The sequence below is a fragment of the Solenopsis invicta genome, chromosome 16 (assembly GCF_016802725.1).
Source record: "Solenopsis invicta isolate M01_SB chromosome 16, UNIL_Sinv_3.0, whole genome shotgun sequence".
NCBI classification, from domain to species: domain Eukaryota; kingdom Metazoa; phylum Arthropoda; class Insecta; order Hymenoptera; family Formicidae; genus Solenopsis; species Solenopsis invicta.
Window position 1 is genome coordinate 22,392,881 of NC_052679.1, and position 14,570 is coordinate 22,407,450.

The 14,570-nt window shown below is 35.1% G+C and overlaps 1 protein-coding gene across 2 annotated transcripts in view; it reads left to right on the plus strand.

Moving 5' to 3' along the window:
- Nucleotides 1–14,570, plus strand: part of LOC105206612 — a 110,876-nt gene that overhangs the window by 799 nt on the left and 95,507 nt on the right. The gene's annotated exons all lie outside the window — the stretch shown is intronic.

A 14,570-nucleotide genomic window follows, 5' to 3' on the forward strand; every position in this document is an offset into this window, starting at 1 on the left:
TATATGTGCCATAACGTTTTTTTGTTTTCAACTTGAAAAGATCCGCGGCTAAATTCACGCGGCGACAATGATAACGTATATTGTTCATTCATCGTTGAAGCTTCATTTCTGCGCGATTTTATTTACCACTTTGTTGCATCCTCGACACGTAACGTGAAATTTTAATCCTTTAATAATCGCGCTATGCACGCTCCGTTCAGATAATCAAATTATCCTCTCGGTTTTCTTATAAATAACTCCGCAGCTGCATTCCCGTATATAAATAGATTGTTGGGGGTGAGGGATTAGTAAAATTAACACAAACGCGCGAGTTATATTTGAAGAGCATATCGTATACCTGCAAAATTCAATTATTCAGTGATTCAGTGAGAGTGAAAGAGAGTGAAAAAGTATTCGAGCAATTTGCTCAATTGACAAATTTGACATTTTAATTTAACAAATTACTGTCGAATACGAGTTCACGCGTGATTGACGATCAGTATTCTCTAAATTTAAAATGAAATCATTCTAGAAAAATAAAAATGGAGGCTATGCAATTTTTCGAGTGATTTACCATTCTAATGATCCTATAAGCCTGTAATATTATTTAATATTAAGTAATATTCTACTTAATATAATAACAAATAATATTTTTGAAATATTAATGCAAATATGTTTTATTATAATTTTATTTTTATTAAAGTGAAATGAAGTTTATGCACTAGAGTTTAAATGTGCTATTTATTATTAATAACTACAATATGTATAATAATTTCAAGAAATGTTGTCTTTCAAATTTTGAAACTGTACGAATATTTTTATATTTCACGATATTAAAGTAATACATCAGGAATATTTCGTAAAAACATTTAATATTAACAGAATATTTTTATGATATTAAAAAAAAATAATATTTTTGGAATATTAATGATAATATTATTTTAATTTTTAATAATATTTGTGTAATATTCTAAAAATATTGTGTGTTTAACAAAGGTCAAAATTCATTTCTGTAGAATGAAAATGGAGCCTACGCAATTTTCGAGTGATCTTTCAACTTTGTGAAATTTAGAGAGTACATGAACACCAATTATTTGTCGATTGATCTCTTGCAGAGGAAAATAAAAATTTTATTTTGAGTTTTTTTGGAAAAATAAATGTAACTAAGCATCATCATATTAACCCTCCAATTGAGGATTTGAAAAAAGATCTAAGCAATTTTTTTTTTTAATCTTGATTTATTTTACCTCAAATTCGAACACGTACCAAAAAAAGTGTAGAACGTTCCATGGCAAACAATTGTGAATTCGTGTTCTGGAATGTTGAAAGAGTGTACCAGAATTTTTTCAGATTTTTTAGTGCCCAAAATTAAAATCCCTTTCAAAAACACTATCAGACACAGGTGATCCGGTCGGATCAAAAAAGCAGCGAAAAAAAATGCGTTGGATCACGTAGATGGTTAAAATAATACATTGGCATCGAGAACAAAATGATCTAATTGTAGAAATTAACTTAGATATAAAAAAAATGGGCCTTTTCTCGGCGCGATCGATCGATGATCGATGAGCGATTCTCGAATCGTTCGGCGCGTTTCATTCGTGCCACATGCGACGATGCGTGCTGCATTTTCATGGCCGCGCGACAAGCAACGTCATTGCCGTGTGATTTCGTTTAGAGCACGTATGGCCCGTCATTCGCGCGAGACGATCCGCAATTTCTTTGGGGAATTCTTACCGCAGAGCAGAATTCCTTCGCGTTGTAACGCCGTGTTGCTAGTGCTACTACCGCGAGAACAGATCCCTTCGCGCCAGTCGCATTTAAATAGCAAAACTAGTTACATTACGTTTTACATTTTATGCGTGGTTTATGCTCTCGCGTGGTTCTGCCTAAGGCATTTAAACTTTTTCATAAATACTCCATATTGCGCTGCTGTGTTACGCAGTTTTACATTTTTTTAAATACAAAATTAGTACATTAAATTAATTCTTGCCCGTCGCATGACGTAGGCCACGTAATTTCGGTTTTAATCTCGAAATTAGTATTTACGAGCTTATACCATTTTTCGTGTTAATATATGCAAAGCCGGAGATGAAAAAACCTAACGTTTCGTGATTTTATTCGTAATACGTACGAGATGGATTTTCCAACGGGGAGCAATTTTTGTTTGACCGTTTCACCGTTAATTACGTGAATATAAGCACCGTGCAAACATCAGCAATGTTCATTAATGAGCGTCAACGGTCAAAGGATTACCGCGTGCAAAAAAAGGGGCCGTTTTACCTTTAATATCGAAAATTAATAAACAAGTTTGATTGCTTATCGGGAAAATGATGTAATATAGAACGATTAAAATAAATCCTTTTTTTAATAATCTGCATTGCATTAAAATCACGTGTAAATATTTTATTCGCTTGAGGCTTCGTGCAGCAGCAGCCATGTAATTTTGGATTTTTTCATATTATTTTCTATACTGCTTGGATTTTTTCATATTATTTTGTACATCTCCTCCGTTTCCTATTAAAATATTTATGTTGCAATTTTTAACGCGTCTTTCACAACAATGTACTCATCACTGCAACAAGAAAAAAGGAACGAAAAAGGTATATAGAGAAAACAGCAGGGTTGAAACAGTCGTAAACTTATTTTACTCAGGCATCCATTGCGAAATAACGTCTCGTAGTAAATTCCATTGCGAAAATTACGGCGTGACAGTCATCGCGTTTACGGTGAGAAGGATACGATGAATCACGAGTTTCTTTGTATCGACGACCTTTCCAAAGCGCGAACGTAATTACATAAATTGTCACGTGCATACCGGCCACTTATTCATTGTAAATGAGACCGTTGCCAGTTTCCACCTTCGAGCACATAACTCTTATTAGGCGTCGCGGTAGCGTCGCGATGCCATTAACAAAGTTTAAATATTTCAATAACTTAGAGCTTTGTTTTTCGAGTAGACGATTGTGAAATACCAGCTTAAGGGATTACATATGTTCTCAATTTTCAAAAAAGTCTTTCCAAATTTTTTATTTTAAATTATTTTTTACAGTGTCTATGGATAAAAAATGTGAGCAGTTATCCAAAAACGTAATTATTCACGTGAATTTTTTTTTCGTCAATAAAGGTTGAAAATTTGTCCACGAAATCGGACTTTTTTTTAAATGCTATTTTTCGATTTTTATGAATTTTGAAATCTGGCCCGTCATCATAATAACACAATCATTATAGAGGCTCGTAATTCTTCCTTCCTTCTTTCCTTCCTTCCTTCCTTCCTCTTGATTATATGGCCTCAGGCTCTAATAGAGTTATCAATTTGGCCAGGACCTTGTTTGTATTGTGGTATCTTGTTTTTACATGATATACAAAGATTGTAGTGGCAATTCGAAGGGTCGGTTGATTTCATCAACCGCCCGCGATTGTCAATCAAAGGCTTGTAATCATTTTTCTTATTTTTGTTTCATAATTTTCCAAGACTGGAAGGGTGGGCCCGAGAGCGATTCCAGTAAAAGTCAATTTAAATAAGTCGAAATAGTTTAAAATAATTATTTTTTTACACTTTAATAATTAATAAAACGTGTCCCTTTTGTAGATATCAAATTTATTTATTATCCTTTCCGAAAGAATTTCCAAAAATCAGTAATTTTCCAGCATCGAAAAGGTGTGTAACCCCTTAACTAAAATTGATTTATTATACCGATAAATAAGTGATTAAGAATTTTCCCAATTCTGAACTGCAATCCGGCTTTTTTTTTAGATAAACGGGACATCTTTATCGATTAAAGTTTAAATTAAATTTCAACCTGGCATTCCTATCCGATTATAATAGAGAGTTATTAAATGATGAATTACCGCGATTGGTTCCGCAGCAGTTTGACACGAGTATAAATAATATCTCTCGTGTGTAAAAAGGAGGTCTACAATGAGAATATGAAGCGTGACAAAGGACGCCATGAAATTTATGTCTATTGTTGGACACGGGAAAGGGGATCACCAGTTCGTCAATGCAGTCGATAAAAATTTATGGGAGTATGTTGAATGTAAATGCGATGGCGGTGCGGGGCTGTGCGAAGGATTTATGGGGATTTACATTACGATTTATTTATTCTTTCCGATCACATGTGAGACGGAGCGCACGTTACCCTCCCTTCTTTCGTAGAAAAAAGTCTGCCTTAACGTTAAATCGATCGCATTGCGAAATTCTTCTCGCGTTTCCTCTGCAACGCGTCGAAAAATACCGCATAAAAATAATAAAATAAATTTCCTTTGCTTAATATCCGATGTTAAAGAGAGAAAGAGGGGCGCGAGGAGAGAAAAAGGACGCGAGGCGACATTATAATGTAATTATACTTACGAACGTATATCATCAGCATAAATCTCCAAGATGGTTAAATCTGCCGAGCTTTTCGTACGATCGCGCGCTGCGCTTGCAGCTGCATGAAAAAGCCGCCAGCTGCAAATGAGTAATGTCAGGAGTGCCCGAACGATATGTAACGTGGTGGGAAAATGGTTAATCGCACTCACGCGGCGCCAGAGACGGAATAGAGACGTATAAAGTTTATGTCGGCGATATGCGTGCACGTTCTACGCATTTCCTCGCGGAAACTGAACCTCTCTCTCGGTGCATCGTATATCATTTCTCTTCCTATCAAATCGTAACTCTGGAATTCCGCGTTCCTCCGCAGCAAATCAATTTTTGACAAGCCGTTATCAGCAAGTTGCGGAATGCTGCTCCAAGCTTGTTGAACAATTCTTTTACAAGATTAATAATTAAAGAGCGAAGAAGCACACAAGTACACGAAAAAATTAGTATTAAATGAACAATTCATTGTTTCATATAGGTATTCATTGACAATCTTAAACAGACATAATTTGCTTACATGAAAAAATTTTGTTTCTTCATGTAAACAAATTACGTTTGTTTAAGATTCTTAAATTCTTTTCATAAGATTTCATGTTTTTGCTTATATGTATATGAAACAATGAATTATTGATTTAATATTGATTTAATTTTCTTGTGCAGGATTTTAGCACTATCAAATATTTATTTTAGCGTTTTTAATATCGATATGATCTTTTCGATGCTCCGATGCTACAAGTTATATTCAAAGTGTCACATTAAATTACAGTTTGAGTTGCATATGAGTGACAACGTTATCGTACGATTATTTCAGATTGACACCAAGCCATTCTCAATAGTTCAACAAAGTCCTTATTTTAAGGTACAGTTAGAATTATTGAGAACTATGAAAATCCATATAGTTAAAATAAAATATGAGTTTGAATTCCTAATATATAACCATTCAAACATCACAGTATCCACATTTACCATTATAGTACAGCCACTTTTATCGCGATGCAACACAAATTTCCATATAACATCGAAACCACGTTCAAGAAGTTAATGAAAAATGAGTCTCTAGTAGTTGAATTCGTCGTGAAAAAGCGTAATATGTAAGAAGAATGCGAATATTTATCGTATGATATTAATGTTTCAGTCAATAAAAATCTTTATTTTTGTGGGACTTAGAAAGGAAATAATTATATTTATTCTAATTCGGGCATTAGATCCACTTGTTACGGGCGTGAACTTAGATATGTAAGGTGCATAATAGCAATTGCGAAAGACGACACAGTCATTAACCCCTTGCCGTACTTTGACGAGTTTGACTCGTGATACAAATTTTGTACCAAACATGAATATCGCGAGTCAGACTCGTGAAATGATTTTTCTCTAGTTACAATCGTGGTTTAGTTCTAGTCAAGCTAAATGGTACGGCAAAGGATTAACCAAGTCGATCGAGCGAGTACTCGAATTGAAAATAAAATAAAATACGATAATACTCGCGAACAATGTGACGACAAGTGAGCGAGCGTTGAATCTCCGGAATCTTGCAAGTATGAAATATCAAATACATTCAAATTAACCAAATAAATGTGTCTTCTTTAAAGATCCCACATTTTATAAATTTTTTTCGAAAAAGTTTAGTAGTAAGTACGACACGTTCAAGGAAGTGACAAAGAAATTATCTTTCACTGCATGATACATAGGTTTCCTTTTTTTTTCTTACATTAATTTATTTTATTATAATTTAATATTGTAAGTGTATAAAATGTTTCGTTTCTTTTTTTTATTTTTAGATTTTACATAAAGATACATTTTGTTGAAATTTAGAAATATGTTTGAGTTTGTTGTTGACTCGCATAATTAGGGTCTATCTTAAAATCGTTTACGAAATCTTGCGCACATCGTACAAAGCTGTTTTCCTTCTCTAGTTAAATTAGAATGATTCAAACCTTATTTTATGACACATGCTGCAAAATTATAACGAAACATTGACTTTATTTAATATTGACGCTATAAACTCAACGTCCAAGTCTCGCTGGAGCTCATTATTTTCTTCTCGTCTTTCTCGGAATGGCCGACAGGCCGTGAAGGTACCGACAAAAAGACCTTGAAGCTACCACTTGGTACTTCAGCGTACTGAAAGCTACGGATCTTATCGAACGTCTCTCTCTTTCGCCATTCGATGATTTCTTATAGTATTCTCAACCCTTTCAGTGCGCTGCATGTCTTCGGTTTCTAAGTTGTCTCGTAATTAAGATCCTTATCGACGTATAAATTCTTCGAAATCTTTCTTTTTATATCTCTCGTAATATTTCAAAATACTTTAGCAGGAATATCGTAATAATTATCATATATTTAATAATATTTTAACAAAAGGTATGAGTACACCTTTTTCCAATTTTCTGTCTTTTTTTCGGTAACTTTGTCGTATTTGACTTCGCGATTTCCAACAAAATTCTCCAGGATATGACACTCGGCATAGGAATTCGTCGGCGTTGATGCTTGAAACGCTTTGCATTTCCGGTCCCAACCCGAGAGAGCGAATCATCGCTGAGTTGAGTCATCAGGCAGAACATCGTGCACTTGGAGCGAATAGATCGCTGTTAATCGATGATTAACGCGGCCCTCTCGACGATACTCAGCCGAGGGTGCTCCTTCGGCGTGTTATTCATTATGCATTCGCTCATATCGGCGAGTGGCGTTTAGAAGGTCGATTCATGACAACTTCGTTCATTCGTCGCTCTGTTTATCGATGACAAACTGCCTTGTTCGCAAAGATGTTTTGTTGCACGAAGAAAATGTAATGCCAGTATTGGCATCGTCGTTTGCGTATAAAGTATTGACACATCGTACTATAAATCAGGCTCATCATTGTCTTAATGCTAGCGTCACTCTTTGACGAATTTCAAAACAAACTGTTCACAGTAAAAGCGCAATAACAAGTTTAGTGCTTCTCTTTTGTTTTTGACACTTGCGTTTATTGCATCCCTTTCATTTTTTTTTTCAAATAAAAACTTGATGTAAAACGTGCGAAGTATGTATATGTGCACGTGTGCATACATGCCTTTTCCGAAAATCACTTTGCACCTACCAAACTCATTCGAATGATTGATTACATTGGTATGTCACAAAATATTTCAAAAAGCTCTCCACGGTATTTAAATACACAAAAGAATGCCAATTGCACTTTTTTTTTGTAAATATAAATATTTGTCACTATTTCAATATCGTGAATTCTCGTATTAAGAATTGATTGGGTGATTTTGTTTGAACGAATTCAATAACATGGTGATATTGAAACGCAAATTAACAGAATTTTATATTTAAATTTAAAGGCTAACATATTTTTCAATGTTTGTAAATACATACGTTTGTAAACGTGTTAGTTTAATCTAAAATCCATAAAATGCGTGGAAATCTGTAAAACGAAGAAGAGTTTAGCGTCAACAACTGAAATAATTTATCAGCTAGAAAAATTGCTGGCAAACACAATTGTTTTTAGTAATTTAAATAAATATAGAACACATTCTTTTTACATAATATAAATCTTTATATTTTATTTTTTATATTTTAGGTAAATAAACAAATAAATTAAAAACTTATCCTCGATATATGAAAACGCAAATCAACAAATAAAAAGTCAGTCAACGAGCACGTAAATAAATTAAAACAAAACATATTGATGTGTATTAAATCTTGATTTTTATTCTATTAAAAGATATGAAGACATGTACATTTCTGACTAACTTGTTATTCTTCAGCAAGAGAAACGCAATTAAACAAATGTAACGTTCAAAATTAAATATAAATTAAAATACCAAATCGAATATACCTAAAATATTCATAAACAGATGTGGAAAACCGGAATATAAAGAAAGAAATGCGAACCGCAATATAGTACAGTACAGATTGATAAAATCCAATGGCGGCATAGTAATCGTTACTTTGTGACATCGGATGTGTAATCTACATGGCAAAATATGATTACTATGTTACCACTGGATTTTATCAATCTGTACTGTATTATGGTTCACATTTCTTTTTTTATATTCCGGTTTTTTGCATCTATTTGTTATTTTTTATATATATTTAATTTTGCATTTTAATTTTGAATATTATATTTATATTTAATTGCGTGTCTCGTGCTGAAAAATGACAAGTTAGTCAGAAACTCACTGAGAGAAAAAAATTTTTAAATTTTAATATTTATTTGAATAGTGCTAATGAAATATTTACTTAAGGTACATAAGTATTTACTCTACAAGAAAAAATTATATTTAAATTAGTGGTTTTTGTACAAAATAAATATATATTTTTATTTAGTAAATATTTCATTAGTACTATTCGAATAAATATCTATTAAAATTTCGTAATTTTTTTCCTCAGTGTACATTTGTCCATGTCTTCATATCTTTTAATAATTTAACAAAAATGTTTATTGTCGTTACATTATTAATACACATCATTATTATTTTACTCTGTTCGTTGACTGACCTTTCTTATATTTTAGTCTTGTATGTTTTTCACATAAACAATAAAACGATTTTATAATTAAGAACTTATTCAGAGATGAACAACTGTCAGAAAATTAATATATTCAATATTTCATCATATTTCTCATTTCAATATCCGAAACGAACCGTTCTGAAGACGACTCGTTTTTGAATCTGATAATAATTCGAGACGTAATAAATTTCTCACCTCGCGTTTCCCATCGCGTGTATCGACCTACGGACGTCCCACGTATCGCACGAACGAAGGAAATTAATTACTCTCGTATAGTTTCATCGAGTGGAAGCAATTGGAAAGGCATATTAATATTTTTATTCTCCTTTCCTCTCTCTTCCTCGGCGTATTTTTCCCTTCTCGAAGAGGCAAGGGGGAGAAAAAAAAAAAAAAAACGAGCTGGAGAGATTTTCCGGTCTCGCGCGGATGTCGGTCCCAGGGAGAAATCGATCGGAAAATTCGCACAGTCGAATGGAACGACGCACGAGGTGAAGCACCTCCGTTGTAAAAAGAAAAAAAGATCGATAGGCCCGCCCGATCGATTACGCTCTCGCGGAGCGTCAGCTTTGCCAGACGGTATAGGCTTCGCTCAGGTAAATGGGTATTCGAAGCCACTCGTTAAATTCTCAACATCGTCCCGTTTACCCACTTCGCAATAATAAATTGGACGGCGTATCAGTCGGCCGACAGTAACGTCGACCGATAAGGACTTTATTGCAAAAGAGAGTGCGTTCATTTTCTGCACTTCGTCCTCTCGAGCGTAGCGAGCGTTTTACGCGGGATTTTTATGCCTTTGCTCATTATATGATGCGACCCGGTTCCACGACCTCGCTTCAGCGCACGGGACAGCGCCGCACCCGCCGTGTCATTATTTCGCAATTGCGTTAACTTTATGTCGCTTCAGTGGCCATGTCCGTACTGAAGAAGACGGTGCACGCTCCACATGTGCGCACCAAAAAAAAAAACATTTATTAAAGCCTCATTAACAATGGATATTTTGCTCGCGGCTATCTCGAAATTCGCATTGTGCTTTCTCTCTTTTATTTCGCGTCGTCTCTCTTTTGATAGAGCAGGCCTTCATTTGCCGGAACTATAAATGTACAATTCGCACGACCGGCTAACTGTAAAGCGCGGCGTTAACGGACTAGCCCCGTTATATCGAGAAGAACGTAAACGTGATGCACGCGGCATGTCGTTGCTTATGCCATAAATACGAGATGACTCGTAAACTCGATAATTTTTTTGAAGTCGAAGTAGCGCGTTGTAATTAATTTATTATCGTAATCGACGTTTGCTATTTGAAATATGTTGCTGCTTGAATATTTTGTTTTTAACCACTGTGATTAACCGTTACGTTCCGCACTCCGTCCGCCCAAGTGGGAGAGTTTTTTTTTTAAAATCATTATTATATACACATATTTTGCATTTTGAAATATTCTTTCTGATAGATTAATTGCGTTTCGTGTGCGCAAGTTCGTATTGCCTAACTGAATCGTCCGAGCCTGTAAACGGCTTTGAAACTGACTTGATGAATCATTCATGTGACATGCTCGACTCATTAGTCGAAAATTAGAGCACATTCAAAAATCCCGCTTCCAAAGTGCGCTCATTAGATTCCTTTTCCGCATAAATACCACCATTAATAATCGATTCGCTGTTGTAATTTCGACGGCAATTAAACGGTCGTAAATACGCCAAATTCATCATTCTCGCATGCTGGGTGCATTTGATGGAGTAATAACAGTTTACGGGTTTGCGCGAGGTTCGCTTCCACCGACGGTGGAAATTCATTATCATTTTCGATCGTATTACAGCCGATTGTATAAATAATTTGTTCGATATACCGCTCAGCGTGATAAACATTCGTACAAATAAATTGTGCTTACGAATGCTCCGATTAACGCGTGCTGCATTATATATCACGAATGTAACATTGCATTTTTGACTATCCGTATTATCGCCAAATTTACGATCCACTTGAAAGTCCACTAAAAAAAAGAGTCTAGTAATAATAATCGAACTTAGATGACAGTTGCTAAACCTTGGTGAAATAGTTTCAATTAAATATTCAGTTAATGTAATCAAATATTTAGTAATATTTAGTAACAGTGTGGTAACCGTTTAATAACCGGTTGATCGCTATTATTATCTTTGGTTGCTATTAATATAATTACTAAATATTACATTACATTAATCAGTCCAATTGAAATTATTTTACCAAATTTAGATCATTTATTATTATTAAATTCTTTTTTTTTTCAGTGCATGTTTTGTCTAAATGTGTTTGCACATGAGAACATTTTTAATAGGCGTATTATGAATATCATATTATATTTTAAGGATATAATACCAAAGTATCATATTATTATAATATAGTGTAGCGCAACCCGCGAGCCGCATGACCGTAGGTTACGCATTTTATTTGTATAATGCGTATATAAATAACATTATATACAATATATTCGCTACCGAAACAGACATTATGCCAGCAGCCAGATTTTGCCTACTCTGAAAATAACAAAATTAAAAATATAATAGTAGTTTAAAAAAGTTCGTGCAAAAAGATCGCGTATCACTGTATTAACAGATAAATTCTGTGATAAAATATTAGCCTTAGTTTACTGACTCATATACGAGCGAAAATAAATTGCCACAACTGATAATGTTAACTGATAATACAATACCTGAGCGCTTATAGATAAGCTTCCATGTGAAATACGAAATTATTCACTCCCATCATTTCGGCACAAAACGTTGATTTCAGATCCATCAGTGAACTGGTTAATATCGATATTCCATTCAGCGACATTTGCTAAAGATATAAAGCGCGTTATAAAATAAAATTAATTGACAATGAAAGGGATTACCTCTTCAAACCTTCTAACTGCAAGCTTTATTTTCTGATACCCTATGCATTCAATATCCCATTGTATTCAGGATATTGCATAATCCCGCAGCTCTGTGTCCGTTTTAGTGACTCGCCGTACGGTTACAGACAGGTCAATACGGTCCAATCTCGATGAATATTGTTATCGCGATTGTATTAGCACGCAGATGACATAGTCGTTGGCACAATTCCGTCGATATCCAAAACGTTTTCCTTGCTAATTATCCTAATTGCAATCTGCACGTTCTATAGATAGATTGCATTGCCCATGGAATTGAAATCAAATTGTCTAAATTGTCCCATAGCGCAATGTGAATCAAGGCAAATATTTATTCTACATGAAACGTCTGTTATTGCATTCATCTCATATAGCGCGTGTTTATTTTGTACGAAGCACAATATTTCATTCTGCACATCGTTGCGCTTGGATCTGAGGTTAGGAAAAAGCCTTTTTCACAGCTAAACAAATCTGTGAATCGCAGAGTTGAATATAACCGTGCAAACATGTATAAGATAAAATATTAAAATATTCATACTGCTGAAAAAATGTAGTATTAAAAATGCAACGTAATCCTTGAAAATGTTTTCTCTCTCTCCTCTCTAAAACGTTCAATTTTTAAATACTATAAAAATTCAAAAATATCCGCATACACATTGTATTATTTAAATACAAATCTAAACAAGAAGGCCCTCCTCGGTCGTAGCTAGATCTTAGTGCTTTATTATTTATTCGTGTGATTTTATATACTCTCTCAGATTCAACCAATTGTTACTATCGGTCATAACACAGCTTCTAGATTGAATAAGAAAATTAGTGATATCACGTTTTTATTAGATTAATCTAATAATAATTGATGCTGACTAGCATCTAACCCTTCGCCCCTTTGAAAAAAACTGTAAAGAATTTATTGCGAAAAGTTATTTAAAATTGTATTATTGAAAATTGTTGCGTTTCGAAAAGTGACACACTCTCTTGTTTCGCAAATTTATGATTTTAATTTCTTCAATATTCTTGAATTAGGTGCCTCGTAAAGTAGGCAGATAACAAAGAAAGGGAAAACCTATCATGAATCGTTCGAAATGAAAAAAAGTTCGAGTTGTATGGAATATCGTTTCGATTGCTTCGAAAGAAACACACAAAGCATTGCGGTCTGTGGGGTTCAGACTTTATTTTGTGGGCTGCGAGAAAAATTCGCCGCTTTTGCTCGCTCGATTCAATATGTCGCCGGGCAGAGATGCAGCTGTCGAGAAAGGCAATGAAACTTCGCCCGCGTTGCTTTACCTTTCTTCCTCATTGTATCGATGTCAAAACGCTCCATAGAGCTTCCGGGTGCTCCCCCCCAGGAAAAACAGGAAAGAGAATGTCGCGACGAGGACTGACCGTTGCAGCGCTCACGTAGAGAAACATATATAGACAACGAAATGTGAAAATTGATCGTACTTGGCGAAGAGATAGTGTTTTCAAAAAATCAGATACAATATCGTAAATTGCATGAAATAGCTCGTTCAACGCGGCACCTTAGTAAATTTTCTTTCAATCGCGTTGAGAAGGAAAGAACATTATAAATAAAAAAAATAATTATAATTAAGTTATGCATTATAATTTTTTAACCTAACTGGCTCGTCTGTGACCTTGATTATTGTTTTATTTTTGCATATGCATACATCGAGCTTTAGATTGAGTCTTTTATTTATTTAATTACAATTAGAGTTCGCGAATAAAAATTCGGAAATACCGAAGCAGAAGTTTTAATAAAAAAAAAAGTCGATTCTTTTCATGAAAGAATTGCAGTATTGAAATTTATGCGAGAGAAAGGAAAGCTAAATATATTCATTGCAAAATGAAAATTCCAATAATTACAGTTCTGCTACGGTTATGAATATGAAAGTGTTCTAGAACTACTTTACGTAATAAGCATCTAATTGCAGCATTATTCTCGTTTATCCGTTTTCCTCATTTCTTTCAGTGGTTTGTTCTTTGTTAGCGATCGAGAGACTTGCTTTAACTATCTTGCTATAACGAGACAATTCGCCAAGTCGGCGAAAAAAAAATATTTTTCTGAAACATCTGACACGAAAAGACTTGGGATTCTCTCGGAGCCTCGCATTTCGTTGGCTCACCAGAAACCGGTCTATTGTCAAACTTAATGGCTTAATCGACTGGTAATGGAAAAGAGCTCCGACTTGGTCTCTCTACCCACGGCGGCAAACAAAGCGTTTCTTGCTGCGGGCGAGCACGGCGAGACGCGACGATGCATCGCGCTCGCAACAAGAAAGCTTAGGCGAAGGCGACGGGCAATGATGCGGCGCATCTGCGTGTAATGTATGTCTCGGGAGTACGCAGGAGTGCATTAGATACATTGCGGTGCACCTGGGGCGTTCCGTATAAAATTGCGAGTATTGCGCGGAAGAGAATGAGAGAGAAAGATGATAGCTACCGCTTGCGTCACTCGGGAAATCGTGTCGCTCCGAGTGGTTATTATTCCAAGTGTTCGAAGATAAAAATTGAAGCTGCAAAAATTGCCGCGTCTCTTTTTCCATTATTATTATTAGTTATTAAAGCGAGAACAATACGTAACACTGATTGTGCTCTCGTTCTCTTTCATTTCGCCAATTTGCTTCGATCTATTATTACACGTTGCACGCTATAGACAAAATGTCGCTAAGATTTATTACACGGTGCCAGAGCAGACGCGGTAATTGATAGCGCTTTTCAGAACGATCGTAGGAAATCTCAATCACGCGGCGCAGATTTAAGCATGGGCGTAGAGGAGTGTACGTCACTCGGATGCGCTTTGCGAGTGCTGCTCGAAAGCGTTAAACTCAATGAGAATGATCGACGACGACGACGGC